Genomic DNA, 15,500 nt, shown 5'->3' on the forward strand with positions numbered 1-15,500 from the left:
TACAGTTGGTTAGGTGAAAACACTATCATCGCTAGTGACAGGGTAGTCTTGAAAATCTCAAACGACATCAGAGGCATGAGATGCTACAAGGAAGATGACTCGAAAAACAGCATCGCCGACAATGACGTCAAGAGGATCATGTCCGTAGGATACTTCGTGCAGGGTGGTTTACATGGTGGCATCTGGGTTCTTCCACCAGATATATAGATAGTCTGGGTTCTTCCTTAGCACATTAAACTATCTATGAGAGCTATCAGATACTTATCTATGAAGTAGGGGGAAAGAAGAATGTAAGAGAGATAGCAAGATACTGTGTTATAAGAATGAACTTCAGGATCCAACGGTGGTCATGGTGGTAAAGTCCCTTTGCATCAGTTCGACAAAAGTTTCACAAACTCACACAGCAGAAGATATGTATCTCTAGAAATTGATGTTTTAATAAGGCTAAACATCATCGAGTTATTCACTATTGTACTTTTTTGGTGTGTGTGTGTTGTTTTAATAGGCAGTTCATAGCTTGCCAATAACCCATGGTGATTGTCACTGAAAACTTCATGGATCATCTCCAGAGATATGGAACCACATTGAATGAAATTCAGAACAGGATGCCCAAATTCACAGTAGAATATTTTTGTCGATGGTTATATCAGTAGAGTGGCCATACAAATGTACTGGGAATTACTATCAGAAGGTCTCCTTTGGGCAGCACAACAGCCCAGCAAGATTCCACTCAGTTCATCCCAGAAAGATTCAATTCAATTTGTCTCTTTTTCCATTGGCTAGCCAGTCACAAACCTACTCTTTTTAGTCTTTCTCCACAAGCAGCAGCACAAGACATCATACCACAGAAAAGTAACATGTTGCTGCGAATTAAGTGTGTCAAACGACAACACATCCACAGAGTTACTCGATTATTCTTGGGAAACGCTTTGTACTCGATAGTTTGATAAAGACTCCAGCATCAAATCCAATGTTCCAGAGTAAAATGCACAGAACCACCACATTAGCGTTATAGCTCTCGGAAAACCACCACTTTACAAAACGTGATACTTTGCACTGCAGTGAAGTTTTGATAGTGGCAAAAAACAATGAACGTGAAAATGATATTGTTTTGACGTGGCCAATCATGCGCTGGCCGACAGCTGGGGACGGCGCACCATTAATGGCCATAGGGACCGAGCCGGTCGACCCATTCCCTAAAGGGAAACAGTGCCATTCCCTCCTCTCCGCTCGCTCACTCTGCCTCCACTCTGCCTCGCTCCCCTCTGCGCCGCCGCGTAGACGCCTTCATAGCCGAGCAGTATTGCATTTATCAAGAGATGTTAGAGATGGTGTAAATTAAATGCCCAGTCTGACATTGTTTGTGTGTCGGGTACGAAAAACTGTTGGCGGATTTGAATATTTATGTTTTCTAAACTTTGCAATTTCTTAACCATTAAGGTCGGTGATTTAAGATATACCTTTAACTGGTCTCCTACCTCTTGTACAATCTATATAGACGTCGTACTAGCTTGCTTATGTTGTATTGTCAGATCTGATTATACCGTCCTTCTTATGACAACTTATAAGCATGTTTCCTACCATCATCCTTCTTACCTGTTTCCCCGCATCGTCCTTCTCACGACCGCAACAAAGTTTCTAGATCCCTGGGAAAATACATAGGAGGTTTGGAAATTTGTGTTATGCCACTGGCAAATAGTAAATGTTTGAGACTAAACTCCAGCAACGCGAGTGAAGTCTGTGTTATTTATGTGAGGCAGATGGAACTGGAACCTCCAATGTATGGAAAATCCCACACATATTCTTTTTGCGGGTGAATTTCAAGAGCTTTATATTCAAATAAAGGCATTTCCCGAACAGTCAACCAACAAGCTACTGATCGTGAAGCTAAGAGTTTTATCCAACCAGATTTCAGTCACGTCAATCTTGCTAGAATGCTTGGCACATATATGAGACAGGCTATTAGGTGATCTTAAGACATGTTGAATAACAGAATAACTGAAACTACTAGAAACCTCTACAATTTATATAAAAATTTGTGCCATGATTGAACGAGAGTCATGGCGAGTGGTCAAGAGGTTTACCAATTATAAGCAATCCGTCTACAGAATGACATTTGTTACCCCCCTAAGCTTGGCTAAGATGACATCGTCTCGTACTGCCATCGCCTCTGCAATGAGACGATTAGTTACTCCCAGGTATACCTTACCCACACCCTAGAAACGAACTGGATGATCAAGCAACAACCCCAGCCCCTCCTCTCCCATCTTCTCGCTTGATCGCAGCGTGGGTGTCAATCTTGGCATAATCTAGGTCTCGAGGACGCCAACCATGGGAGGGCATCACTAGAGCATGACGTCAAGGAATATCCAGGAGTGTGAGGGCGAATCAGGAGACGCACGACGGGACCCTCCCCACCTCGACTGAGCTAGCCGCCTCCCGGGTCGCCTCCGCCCGGGCGCCTCCGGAGGATCCTCCCCCGTCCCCGCTAACCCCCTTCATCGGCGTTGCCCTGGCCGGCGCCGGCGCCGATGCCAGCGGCGGTGGTGGCGCCCTTCTCGTCTAAAGATGGAGGGGAGGAGAGTGCATCGTGGCGGCGGTTCCATGGGCGGTTGTGGAGTGGTGGCAACGGTTCAAGGGAGGTGCGGCCTGTAGCCGTGGCCTGGAGCTGGAGCGGCAGGTGGTGCCCAGCCTCGGCACCAATCTCCGGTGGCATCATGGTGGGTCGGATCTGGGCCTAAGGGCCCGATCTGGGTCGCCCCTACTGTGGACAATTTGTGGTCGTGCGATGCGGCTGCCTTCTCCAACGCTGCTCCGACCAGCGGTGTGGGGGCCTGCTGATGTGCTCAGATAAATGTGGCGGTCCTTGGGTTCCTCTTGCATCAAGACGAAGATCTTCCTGATGCCCGTCCTTCCTGATCTGGCCGGAGTGGCGGGTTCTGGAAGGCTCCGCCGGCGAACTACCATGGGCGTTTTATGCTCTATTATCTATTGCCATAAGGAGATATGTTTAGCTCCATGGTGAAGTCAGAGGCGGAGAATGTCATGGAAGTCGAGGTTGGATGACTAGTAATGGTGATTGGAGCCTACGGCGTTGAGGAACTTGCTCAGAGTTTCGGGATTCGTAGCAGCGGTATGTAAGTGGGGGCGACAGCACAGGTGAAGTTCAAAGTCTTGCTTTTCAGGGTGAAAATCCAAGGTCTAGCCTTAATTGGTTGTGCCTGGCAATGGCCTTGTTGAAGGCATTGTTTTGAGAGCAGGGATTATCTCCGGGGTGAAAACCCAAGATCTACGATCGGGCGACGATAGCGCTGGTGCACTGTTTCCTCCTTGGGGGTGTCGCTTTTGGAGAACTTGGATATCAGGTGTTGTCTTGGTGGTGGTTGTGCTGCTGCTGCAAGGCCTAGAACGCTGTAGCGGGACTTTTTTTTTAGTTTCTTCTTACTTTTTTGGCTGTGTGCATTCGTCATGCCATTAGGGCATTGCGTTGTTGCAGAGGCTGGGTGTAACTGGTATTTTTGCGATATTAATATATACTCTTTATCGAAAAAAAGGAGTGTGAGGGCATCCCTAATAAGATGAACAGAGGTCGCCGGGTGGAAGCCTTCCTCCTCAGGCTTCAGTCTATTTCTTGCGTGCCAAATTGATCACATGACAGAGACCATGATAGAACACTCCCTGCCAGTAAACCTGTCATCACACGCAATGTCCATGGCCCGCGTTGATGGATGTAGCCTAGGCATATGGAAGTGGAACAGCTGTTGCGCCTCGTCCCTCAAACGCTTGGCATGTGAACTCTTCAACAGTGCATGCTTCAGATCTTGATCCATATAGCCATACATATTTTGCAAAGACCAATCTTTCCCGTAAAAAAATTGTTCTGATTGTTCAGTAAGTTTCATGAGTGTTCTTTATGAAACAATTGGTACTGGAAGACACGTGTGAAAGTTGGGATCCATCCATGCTTTACATGGCCCCGTGTGTCAAACACAAAACACACACGGGAAATGGAAGCATTTTCTCCAGCAGCGTCTTTGTCAGTACTGCAGAAAAGTATGACGATGACAAGTTGTCAAATACAAAAAACACACGGGAAATAGATAGGAGGTTTGGAAAATTTCTGTTATGACAATGACAAGTTGTAACTGTTTGAGAGTAACCTCTAGCAGCGCAAGCAAAGTCCGGGTTACTTATGTGAGGCAGATAGAAATGGAGCCTCCAATCTATTATTTTATAATCCTACATGTATTTGTTTAGTGTAAAATTTGAGTGCAATGTACAATAAAGGTTGAATAATACTTCGATCTTTAGTGGAAAGCTTTGTGTGAAATTTGTATGTCAATGGTAGAATAATGGAATTAACACACGGAGAAACACAAACTGCAATCGATGAAGCAAGGCCAGGCCATGCATTTGTTTCTCCTTCATGAGAAAAGGCACTTGTATTTTGTTGTTACTGAAACGGGCAGAAGAGGGAGGAAGGCAGAGGGGAAAAAAACCCTAGGATCCCATCCATCCGTTAAAATATAGGCATGCAAAATAGTTTCGGGAAGAAACGGAGTGCGCTCAATTTCCTCTCCAAAACTATTGGGGGGTTTAGCGGGCCACACTTATCTAAAATAGGTTGCTCTCAAACAGTTACTACATGTCATTGTCAGAAGGCTAAATTTTCAAAACGTCCGTATATATATGTATAGGGTCGACGACTTTGATGAGTGGAGCTGTCGTATTATGGCAGGCTGCTCTTTCTCTCTTTTCCTGCTCATAGTACAACTATGACATAAAGTGTCTTTGACATTATCTCTCCCCTTTCTCTCAAAACCTATCGATTTAATTTCTTTCTCACAGTTTAGATGGATCATATCCTTTAAACCAAAAATTCTTTTTTTAGACATTTTACATATTTGAACACGTGGTGTCAAGACCTTTAGAACCAGATCAATCTTGGATACATTTCAAACACGTTAAAATATCAGCATTTCAATCCACTTTTCATTCAATCTATTTTGAGTGTGCGAAATTAGTTTCTTGAAACGAGTGAAATCATATTTTGGAAATGAATGAAAATATTCTTTTAAGTGAGTGATTTTTTTAATTAAGTGAAATATGTATTTTGAAATTAATGAATTTATCTTTTTGAATTGAGTGAAATCTGCTAGTTGAAATGAGTCAACTCATTTTTTTAAATGAGTGAATTTTGATAATTGATTGAAATAAGTGTTTTGAAATGAGTGAATATGAATTTTAAAATATAATATTTTTCAATAAAGCACAATCATTTTTCCCCAAAAGGGTGGATTTTATTAGCTCAAAATGAAGCATCAAGAGAATACAAATACGATGAGCACACACCTGGCCTCTGCATAGCTAGGATGCACACAGCCAACACCAACACACACAAAAAACCAAATGGGCGAGAAGAAAGAAAATGCAAATGATCGGATCCGTGATCGGCAAATTATAGGAATTAGATGATGCCCCGCACGTTGTTGCGGGAATGTTTGCAATATTTCAATGAGATTTTGATTATATGAAACATGAATTCTTGAAACAATAGTTTTTGAAAGTATATAAGAATTAAATGTAAATAGCATAATAAAATGAAATTTTACATGCATGCATGTTGTAGTAGATTTTTAATATGAATAGTTGCATGTTATGGTGGGCCTTTCCTTATGCATGTTGAATGATGAGGTGGCATGCTTGCATGTTGAGAGAAATATGTTAGTGGGGGCTAGCTATTTAGATATAGAAGATGACCATATCGGCACCAACCATCTGAAGACACCATATGAGCGTCGAGGTTCTTCAACAGCAAGGGAGCGACACTTAATCGCCATTGTCACCGGATCCAGCCAGTCAAGGCCAGAATTTAGGTTGTCATCCTGACAGTCCGAGCATGTTCGAGCAATGCCTTCAATAAGGTAATGACATATAACCATCGCCATTGACAGACTTTAGATATAGGTCTTCACCCTGGAGCTCGATACCGGGTACTCAAGAAGCACCACCATCGACGTCACAAATGTATTGTCGCCACCACTTTCCACAATCCCAACAGCTCCGCTGCACAACCATTCCTCTGCTTCAAGCCTCCATCGTTTGCATCTCGTCGTTGAAGTCAACCATCAGATCTGAAGAGATGAACTCCCCAGAGATCTTTCGATGTCGAACGCCAACATGGAGCCACAGGAGGTCGCTGCACCATCACAGTCTGCAGCCACCGCTGCTAGGCCGACCAAGATCTGGACCACTGTCACCGGCCGAGGTACCGTGCACTGACGTCGCGAGACCAAGCCGCCATCTAGCAAAGCCCGGCCCAAGCACCGCCAGAGGCCGCACGCATCCACCACATCCGCTGGAACAAGTCCATGCTAAGGAAGTCCACGCGCTGCAGTAGCACCCCAACAAGCGGCCACCCATGCAAACATGAACATCCCCACCGTCACAGCCTGAACCATCCGCCAGGGACCTCCTTAACAACGTCCAGCCAGCTGCCGAGCCCCTCCGCTGACCGCCAGGACCTCGCGTCCAAGCACGCGTTGACGCGCTGCCCATCTCCATGCCCACTAGATTCGAGTTGCCTCCACGAGAAGAATCCCCGCCGCCGCCGTTGGCCACACAAGCTTCACTAGGCGGCGTCCTCTGGCGGCAGCACGGCAGGAGGAGGAGGGAGGAATGGTGGGGCGCTAGGGTAGAGTCACGCCCGAGCCGCCTTGGGCAAGGCGACACGGGGTCGAGCGTGTTTTTCGCAGCGCAATCAGTTTTAAAAATGAGTAAAATACGTATTTTAAAATGTGTGTAATCTACTTTGCTGTGTGAAATTATTTTGAATTGAGTAAAATCAGCTTTTTTGAATGGAGTGAATTTTTTTTGAAATAAACGAGCAAAATCTGTTTTTTTAGAAATGAGTGAAGTATGTTGCACGAAATTTAAACTTATTTAAAATATATTTAAGATTGATCTTGCTTTAAAGATCTCGCTGTGAGGTATTCAATAGATATCAATGAATTAATATCGCAGAATGCAATAAAATGGTAGAGTAAAACGTAGTGGATGGGTAGAAGGGATGACTTCAGCATCGCTGAGCCCACACGAGGTAATGTTGACACACAATTCCAAAAAGTGACACGTTAGGTGGGTACCAAGCCGCTATCAACAAAAAGGTGCAACCAAAGATGGGTATTGTACGGAGCAGTGCCAAGAAAAAGCTGGTGAGTAGTTTGTCTCGTGCACGAAAGAATTTCCAGTTTCCACTATATAACGTCCACATATCTCTGAGTCGTGAGATTCCATGCCCAAACTGCTCCTCTCAAGGCAGTTACAATTCGCGTACGGCAACGCAACTATTTCCACCCCGCCAGTGCCAGTGCCACCTCCAATAGGTTCTCAAAAAAACATTCTGTCCACCCACCTTCCATAGGTTCGAGATGAAGCAGACCGTGGTCCTGTACTGGCGTTGGTCACGTTCGCCCCATGACAGCGCTCGCCAACGTCTTTCTCAAGCACGGCTACGACGTCACCATGGTGCTCGTCGAGGAGCCCCTTAAGTTGTCAGACTCCGGCACCACCGTCATAGAGCACATCACTGCCTCTAACCCGTCCATCTCCTTCCATGTCCTCCCGTCCATCCATGCTCAAGACTTTGCCGCCTCAGGCAAGCACCCTTTCTTACTCATGCTCGAGCTCTTGCACTATTACAACGAGCAGTTCGAAGCATTCCTCTGCGCCATCGATCGGAAAAGCTTGCACTCTATTGTCCTCGACATGTTCTGCATTGACGCCACCGACGTTTGCATGAATCTCGGCGTCCCTGTCTACACGTTCTTCGCAGGGAGCGCCTCGTGCCTGTCAGCCCTAACCCAGCTCCCGACACTGATTGCCGGCAGGCAAACAGGCTTGAAGGAACTCGGGGACATGCCGCTCGATTTCGTTGGCGTTTCGCCGATGCTAGCGTCTCATCTCATCAAGGAACTGCTGGAGCACCCCGAAGATGAGATGTGCAAGGCCATGATGAACATCTGGAAGCGCAATACGGAGACCATGGGCGTTCTCCTGAACACGTTCGAGTCGTTGGAGAGTCGGGCGGTGCAGTCTCTGAGGGGCCCGCTCTGCGTTCCCGAAAGGATCCTGCCTCCGATCTACTGCGTCGGTCCATTGGTCGGCAAGGGCGCCAAGGATGTGGAAAAAGTAGAGAGGAACGAATGCCTCGAGTGGCTCGACATGCAGCCCGACCGAGCAGCAAAAGGAGATAGCCATTGGCTTTGAGAGGTCCGGGCAGCGGTTCCTATGGTCCCTGCGCATGCCTGCGGGAAGTGACAGCCCAGAAAAATACTTGGAAGGGTGCCCCGAGCCAGAACTTGACGCGCTCCTGCCTCAAGGGTTCTTAGAGCGGACCAATGGCAGGGGTCTTGTCATCAAGTCATGGGCACCGCAGATGGACGTGCTCGGCCACAGGGCAACCGGCGCGTTCGTGACACATTGCAGATGGAACTCGGTACTGGAGGCCATTGTGGCTGGGGTGCCGATGTTGTGTCTGCCGCTGGAAGGAGAGCAAAGGATGAACAAGGTGTCTATGATAGAGGGCATGGGCGTTGCTGTGGAGCTGGAGGGATACATGACAGGTTTTGTGAAAGCAGGCGAGGTGGAGGCCAAGGTGCGGCTCGTGATTGAGGGTGAGGAAGGGAGGCATCTCAGGGCCCGGGTAGCTGCTCTCAGGGAAGAGGCCAAGGCGGCCCTGGAGGAAGGTGGCCCATCGCGGGTGGCGTTTGTCCAGTTTCTGTTGGATGTCGAAAATCTTGGAAAGCAACTCGGCGATTGACACACTAGTATGTACATTTATGTTGCCAGCATGTTGCTAGTCCAAGCCACCCCTGTTTACATTTTTTGTTGTGTGGATAATAACTTAAGTCACTACTACCTCCGTCCTCTCAAGAATATGACCCATATGGATATAATTCAATTCATAACTAGGCACATTATTCATAGATTTGGAATTCCATACATTTTAATTATGGATAGTCCATCCTTTATTGCCAGAAAAAGGAAACATCAAAAAAAATTGTGGAGGTAACTTCCAGCAACGGATCCGGCTTGCCTGCTCCCTCTCCATGCTCCCATCCGTGCTCCCACTTCATCCTACGGCTGTTCTTTCCCTTTTTCTTTTTTAATATAATCATCTCCCCCCTGATTTTCAGGGGGTGGGGCCGGGCCTTATTTTCTTCCAATCAAATCAAGTCACGTATGCGGGAGCACGGATGGGAGCATGGGAAGGAAGCCGAGCAACGTGAGCGAAGTCTGTGTTATTTATGTGAGGTGGATGGAACTGGAACCTCCAATGTATGGAAAATCCCACACGTATTCTTTTTGCGGGGGAATTTCAATAGCTTTATTCAAATAAAGGCATTTTCCCAACAGTCAGCCAAGAGTCTGCTGGTCAGGAAGCTAGAAGTTTTGTCCAACCAGCTTTCGGTGCTAGAATGCTTGGCACAGATATGCGCCAGGCTATTAATTGATCTTAATACATGTTCAATAACAAAATAATCGAAACTACTAGCAGGCTCTCCAATTTCTATAAAAATTGGTGCCACGACTGAACAAGAGTCATGGCGAGTGGTCCACAGGTTCACCAACTCGAGGTAATCCGTCTACGGAATGACATTTGTAAATCCCCTAAGCTTGGCGAAGATGACCCATCGGCTCCGCAATGAGAGGATCAGTTACTCCTGGGTATAGCTTACTCCACGCCCCTAGAAATGAACTGGATGATCGAGCAACACGCCCAGCCCCTCCTCTCCCATCTTCTCGCTTGATAGCAGTGTGGGTGTTAATCTTGGCATAATCCGGGTCTCGAGGATGCCACCAACCATGGCCGGGCATCACTCGACCATGAGGTCCAGGAATATCCACGAGTGTGATGGCCTCCCTAATAAGACGGATAGAGGTTGCCGGGTCGAAGCCTTCCCCCTCCTGCGTCAATCTATTTCTTGGGTGCCAAATTGACGACATGATAAAGACACGATGAACGATTCCTGCCAATGAACCTATCATCACACAGTGTCTCTGGCCCATATTGGTGGATGTTGCCTAGGCATATGGAAGCCGAACTGCTGCTGTGGCTCGTCCCACAAACGTTTTGGATGTGAACACTTTAGCCGTGCGTGCTCCAGATATTCATCCATAGCCATACATATTTTGCAAAGACCAATCTGCCTTGTATGACTAGGATTGAGGGTTCAGTTCAATAAGTTTCGTGAGTGTTTTTTAGGAATGAAACACTTCATAGAGACATACCAAAATGGCCTGAACGCCCTCTATTGTTTTGTAGATTGGTTTTAAGTGTTTATTATACTGTTTTAACAGTAAATGACCTGATTAAGAGCTTTTCTTTGTCGTAGATGACCAATTTTCATAGGTTTACAAATGTTTAACCGGAATATAGTTCTTTTATGGTATAGACAATGTATTGATATATAATTTGTTGATCATAAGTTAAATCATCGAGTTAAGCATCTATCACTTTATGGATTTTGTAGGTAAAAAAGAACTACAATGACAAGCCGGAATTCAGTACTGTTTGTACATTCGGATGAAACAAAGACAAATATGTATTGTTGTCCCAGTTCTGTACAGCTACATGAACAAATGAGCACAAGCAGACAGCTCACGTGTATTGCAAACAAAATTACAAGAAACATAGCATCCAGTGAACATGATTGCATACGAACTCGGCACTCAAATCCATACATGTCACGTAATGTGTAAAGCAGCACCAAACAGCATATGCACAAGCTTCAGCAGCATCACACACGGCCAGCACACACACATTGAGCACACACATATGCAGGCAGCACTAGGCCTCGCTACCGATGCAGTCGAGATAATAGTCGTCGTCCAAGCAGCAGGGTGCAGGAGAGCACAAGGATGCGTGACAGGTCGCTGAGTATCTCAGGGTGGAGCTTGGGGAAGAGGCGGAGCTTGGGCCGGACAGGAGGCGTGGCCGCCGCGCCGCCGTGGAAGGCTCGGCGTGCCTGATGTAGTGCACAAGGCGGCGGCGCCCTGCGTTCCGGGAACGGGGGATTCGGGCTGCGACTTCTCCGATACGCCGACCGGCGATGGGCTGAGTCGCCGGTGGCCGGAGTTGGGGCGGATGGCGGCGGGAAAGGGGGCGCTGAGGAACCCTAACGCAAAACTGTCATTCGTCAATTTGGAGCCAGCTCTTGCCGCGAGAAGCTCGAAATAGCAGGTGCTGCGTGGAGCCGGCCCAAAAAATGAGTGTTTGGTGCGGCTCCAGCTTCTAAGCACGAGAAGCCATAGAAGCTGCTATTTAGAGCCCAAACAAACACACCCTTAATCCCTTCCGATCTAGGGTTTTCGCAATAGTGACGGGAAGCACCGCCACTGCCTCGCCCACTCTCCGCCATCACCGTGCGCCACAGCACCATAATGGCCTCCGGCTCGAGCTCGTCAGCACAAGGAGAAGGTATGACCACCGGAGTCTCTAGCCTACCCCGATCCAGAGGATCTAACAATGGTATCAGGCCATGCTACGCTAAGATTTTCGGTAAAAAAAAATATACACAGAAAGACAGATCCCTCCCTCCCCCCAAGAACCCTAGACATGGCAAAGAAAAATTCCTCAACGGAGAAAGTAGTGCCGCCGTCATGGCCGCGCCGTTCCTCTCGATCCGGATGGGCATCGGCATGCCGAGCCATTTGGAAGAAGAACACGGGCAGTGGGGGCACCACGCCTTCGCCACTGCCAAAAGAACAGACCCCATCGGGGCAAAGGGCAACGCAGCCAAGCCATTCGACGGCGGCGCGCTTCCCGCAAGGGAAAACGCTCTACCGGCGAAGGGGCTGACTACGGCGTTGCTGTAGGTGTTGGGGAACGTAGTAATTTCAAAATTTTCCTACGCACACGCAAGATCATGGTGATGCATAGCAACGAGAGGGGAGAGTGTTGTCTACGTACCCTCGTAGACCGAAGCGGAAGCGTTGACGCAACGTAGACGAAGTAGTCGTACGTCTTCCTGGTCCAACCGATCCAAGCACCGTTACTCCGGCACCTCCGAGTTCTTGACACACGTACAGCTCGATGATGCACCCCCGACTCCGATCCAGCAAAGCTTCGGGGAGGAGTTTCGTCAGCACGACGGCGTGGTGACGATCTTGATGTTTAACCGTCGCAGGGCTTCGCCTAAGCACCGCTACAATATGATCGAGGTGTAATATCGTGGAGGAGGGCACCACACACGGCTAAGGAACGATCACGAAGATCAACTTGTGTGTCCTAGGGTGCCCCCTTGCCCCCGTATATAAAGGAGCCAAGGGGGGGGGGGGGTGCGGCCGGCCCTAGTAGGAAGCGCGCAGGAGGAGTCCTACTCCTACCGGGAGTAGGACTCCCCCCTCCCTTTCCTTGTCCAAGTAGGAGAGGGGGAAGGAAGGGAGAGAGGAGAGGAAGGAAAGGGGGGGCGCCGCCCCTCCCTCCTTGTCCAATTCGGACTAGGGGGAGAGGGGGCGCGCGGCCTGCCCTGGCTGCCTTTCCTCTTCTCCACTTTAGGCCCATGAGGCCCATTAACCCCCCGGGGGGTTCCGGTAACCCCCCGGTTCTCCAGTTTTATCGGAAACTACGCCGGAACACTTCCGGTGTCCGAATATAGCTGTCCAATATATCAATCTTTATGTCTCGAACATTTCGAGACTCCTCGTCATGTCCATGATCATATCCGGCACTCCGAACAACCTTCGGTACATCAAAATACATAAACTCATAATGAAACTGTCATCATAACTTTAAGCGTGCGGACCCTACGGTTCGAGAACAATGTAGACATGACCGAGACACATCTCCGGTCAATAACCAACAGCGGGACCTGGATGCCCATATTGGCTCCTACATATTCTACGAAGATCTTTATCGGTCAGACCGCATAACAACATACGTTGTTCCCTTTGTCATCGGTATGTTACTTGCCCGAGATTCGATCATCGCTATCCAATACCTAGTTCAATCTCATTACCGGCAAGTGTCTTTACTCTTTCTGTAATACATCATCCCGCAACTAACTCATTAGTTGCAATGCTTGCAAGGCTTAAGTGATGTGCATTACCGAGAGGGCCCAGAGATACCTCTCCGACGATCGGAGTGACAAATCCTAATCTCGAAATACGTCAACCCAACATGTACCTTTGCAGACACCTGTAGAGCACCTTTATAATCACCCAGTTACATTGTGACGTTTGGTAGCACACAATGTGTTCCTCCGGCACACGGGAGTTACATAATCTCATAGTCATAGGAACATGTATAAGTCATGAAGAAAGCAATAGCAACATACTAAACAATCGGGTGCTAAGCTAATGGAATGGGTCATGTCAATCAGTTCATTCAACTAATGATGTGATCCCGTTAATCAAATGACAACTCTTTGTCCATGGTTAGGAAACATAACCATCTTTGATTAACGAGCTAGTCAAGTAGAGGCATAGTAGTGACACTCTGTTTGTCTATATATTCACACATGTATTATGTTCCCGGTTAATACAATTCTAGCATGAATAATAAACATTTATCATGATATAAGGAAATAAATAATATCTTTATTATTGCCTCTAGGGCATATTTCCTTCAGTAGGGTGGTCCACCGTTGTCGTATTCAGGGGAGCAGAGGAGGGCTAGACCTCGCGTTTCTCTCTGCTACTGGCTCACGGTGGATGGGGAGAAAAAGAAGACGGAAAGAAAGAATCGCGGCGCGGTGGCCGTCACCGGTGACTGCGCGCGGCGCGGTGGCCCGACAACCTGTACAGAGGCTGCCGTCGCAAGCGAAAGGGAGAGGCGAGGGGGATCAGAGGAGGCGCAGCCGTCGCTCTCTCTCTCTCTCTCTCCATGCCTTCGCCGATGGCCGGACTTAGCCGCGTCGGTGGCCGAGGCTGCCGCCTGCGAGAGAGAGAACGAGGCGAGCGGCGCGCTGGGGGATGAAATGACTAGGGTTCCCCTCGCACCCACCGCATCGATCGTTTTTTATCCGGCGAAAAGCAAGGGCTGTTGGAAATATGCCCTAGAGCCAATAATAAAATGGTTATTATTGTATTTCCTTGTTCATGATAATTGTCTATTGTTCATGCTATAATTGTATTAACTGGAAACCGTAATACATGTGTGAATACATAGACCACAACATGTCCCTAGTGAGCCTCTAGTTGACTAGCTCATTGATCAATAGATGGTTATGGTTTCCTGACCATGGACATTGAATGTCATTGATAACGGGATCACATCATTAGCAGAATGATCTTGTGTTATGCTTAGGATTGGGTCTTGTCCATCACATCGTGTAGTTCGTTTGCTAGAGCTTTTCTAATGTCAAGTATCATTTCCTTACACCATGAGATTGTGCAACTCCCGGATACCGTAGGAGTGCTTTGGGTGTATCAAATGTCACAACGTAACTAGGTGACTATAAAGGTGCACTACATGTATCTCCAAAAGTGTTTGTTGGGTTGGCACGAATCGAGAATGGGATTTGTCACTCCGTATGACGGAGAGGTATCTCTGGGCCCACTCGGTAATGCATCATCATAATGAGCTCAATGTGACTAAGCAGTTAGTCACGGGATCATGCATTACGGAACGAGTAAAGTGACTTGCCGGTAACGAGATTGAACGAGGTATTGGGATACCGACGATCGAATCTCGATCAAGTAACATACCGATTGACAAAGGGAATTGAATACGGGATTGATCGAATCCCCGACATCGTGGTTCATCCGATGAGATCATCGTGGAACATGTGGGAGCCAATATGGGTATCCAGATCCCGCTATTGGTTATTGGCCGAAGAGGTGTCTCGGTCATGTCTGCATGGTTCCCGAACCTGTAGGGTCTACACACTTAAGGTTCGGTGACGCTAGAGTTGTTATGGGAAATAGTATGTGGTTACCGAGGGTAGTTCAGAGTCCCGGATGAGATCCCGGACGTAACGAGGAGTTCCGGAATGGTCCGGCGGTGAAGATTGGTATATTGCACGAAGGGTATTGGAGTCCGGAAGTGTTCTGGGGGTACCAGGCTATGGCCAGCATGACCGAAAAGTGTTTCGGGAGCCCCGACAAGTGTTGGATGGCCTCATGGGCCAAAGGGGAAGGGGCAAACCTTAGTGGGGTGGTGCGCCCCCCACACCCTTTCCCACGTTACTTGGGGAGGTGGGTCGCCTCCACCTGGCTTGGGAGGCAATCCTCCACCTGCTTGGCTTGGGGGGCAAGTCTCCCTAGGATTTTCCCTAGGGAGATCCAATCTGCTTGGCCGCCGCCGCCTAGGGGAAACCCTAGGGCGCCTCCCCCTCTCCCCTTTCCCCTATATATAGTGGAGGGGTGGGAGGGCAGCTGCACCCCTTCCCTGGCGCAGCCCCTCCCTCCTCCAACTCCTCCTCCTCCTCCTCCGTAGTGCTTAGCGAAGCTCTGCCGGAGAACCACGAGCTCCGTCGCCACCATGCCGTCGTGCT

General features: G+C 48.1%; 1 pseudogene; it reads left to right on the forward strand.

The window, feature by feature from the left end:
* Positions 1–7,424: 7,424 nt before the first annotated feature.
* Positions 7,425–8,928, forward strand: LOC147982502 (anthocyanidin 5,3-O-glucosyltransferase-like; annotated as a pseudogene).
* The last annotated feature ends 6,572 nt before the right edge of the window (positions 8,929–15,500 follow it).

This window comes from Triticum urartu, chromosome 3A (assembly GCF_056163025.1).
Source record: "Triticum urartu cultivar PI428250 chromosome 3A, HENAU_Tu73, whole genome shotgun sequence".
Lineage (NCBI taxonomy): Eukaryota > Viridiplantae > Streptophyta > Magnoliopsida > Poales > Poaceae > Triticum > Triticum urartu.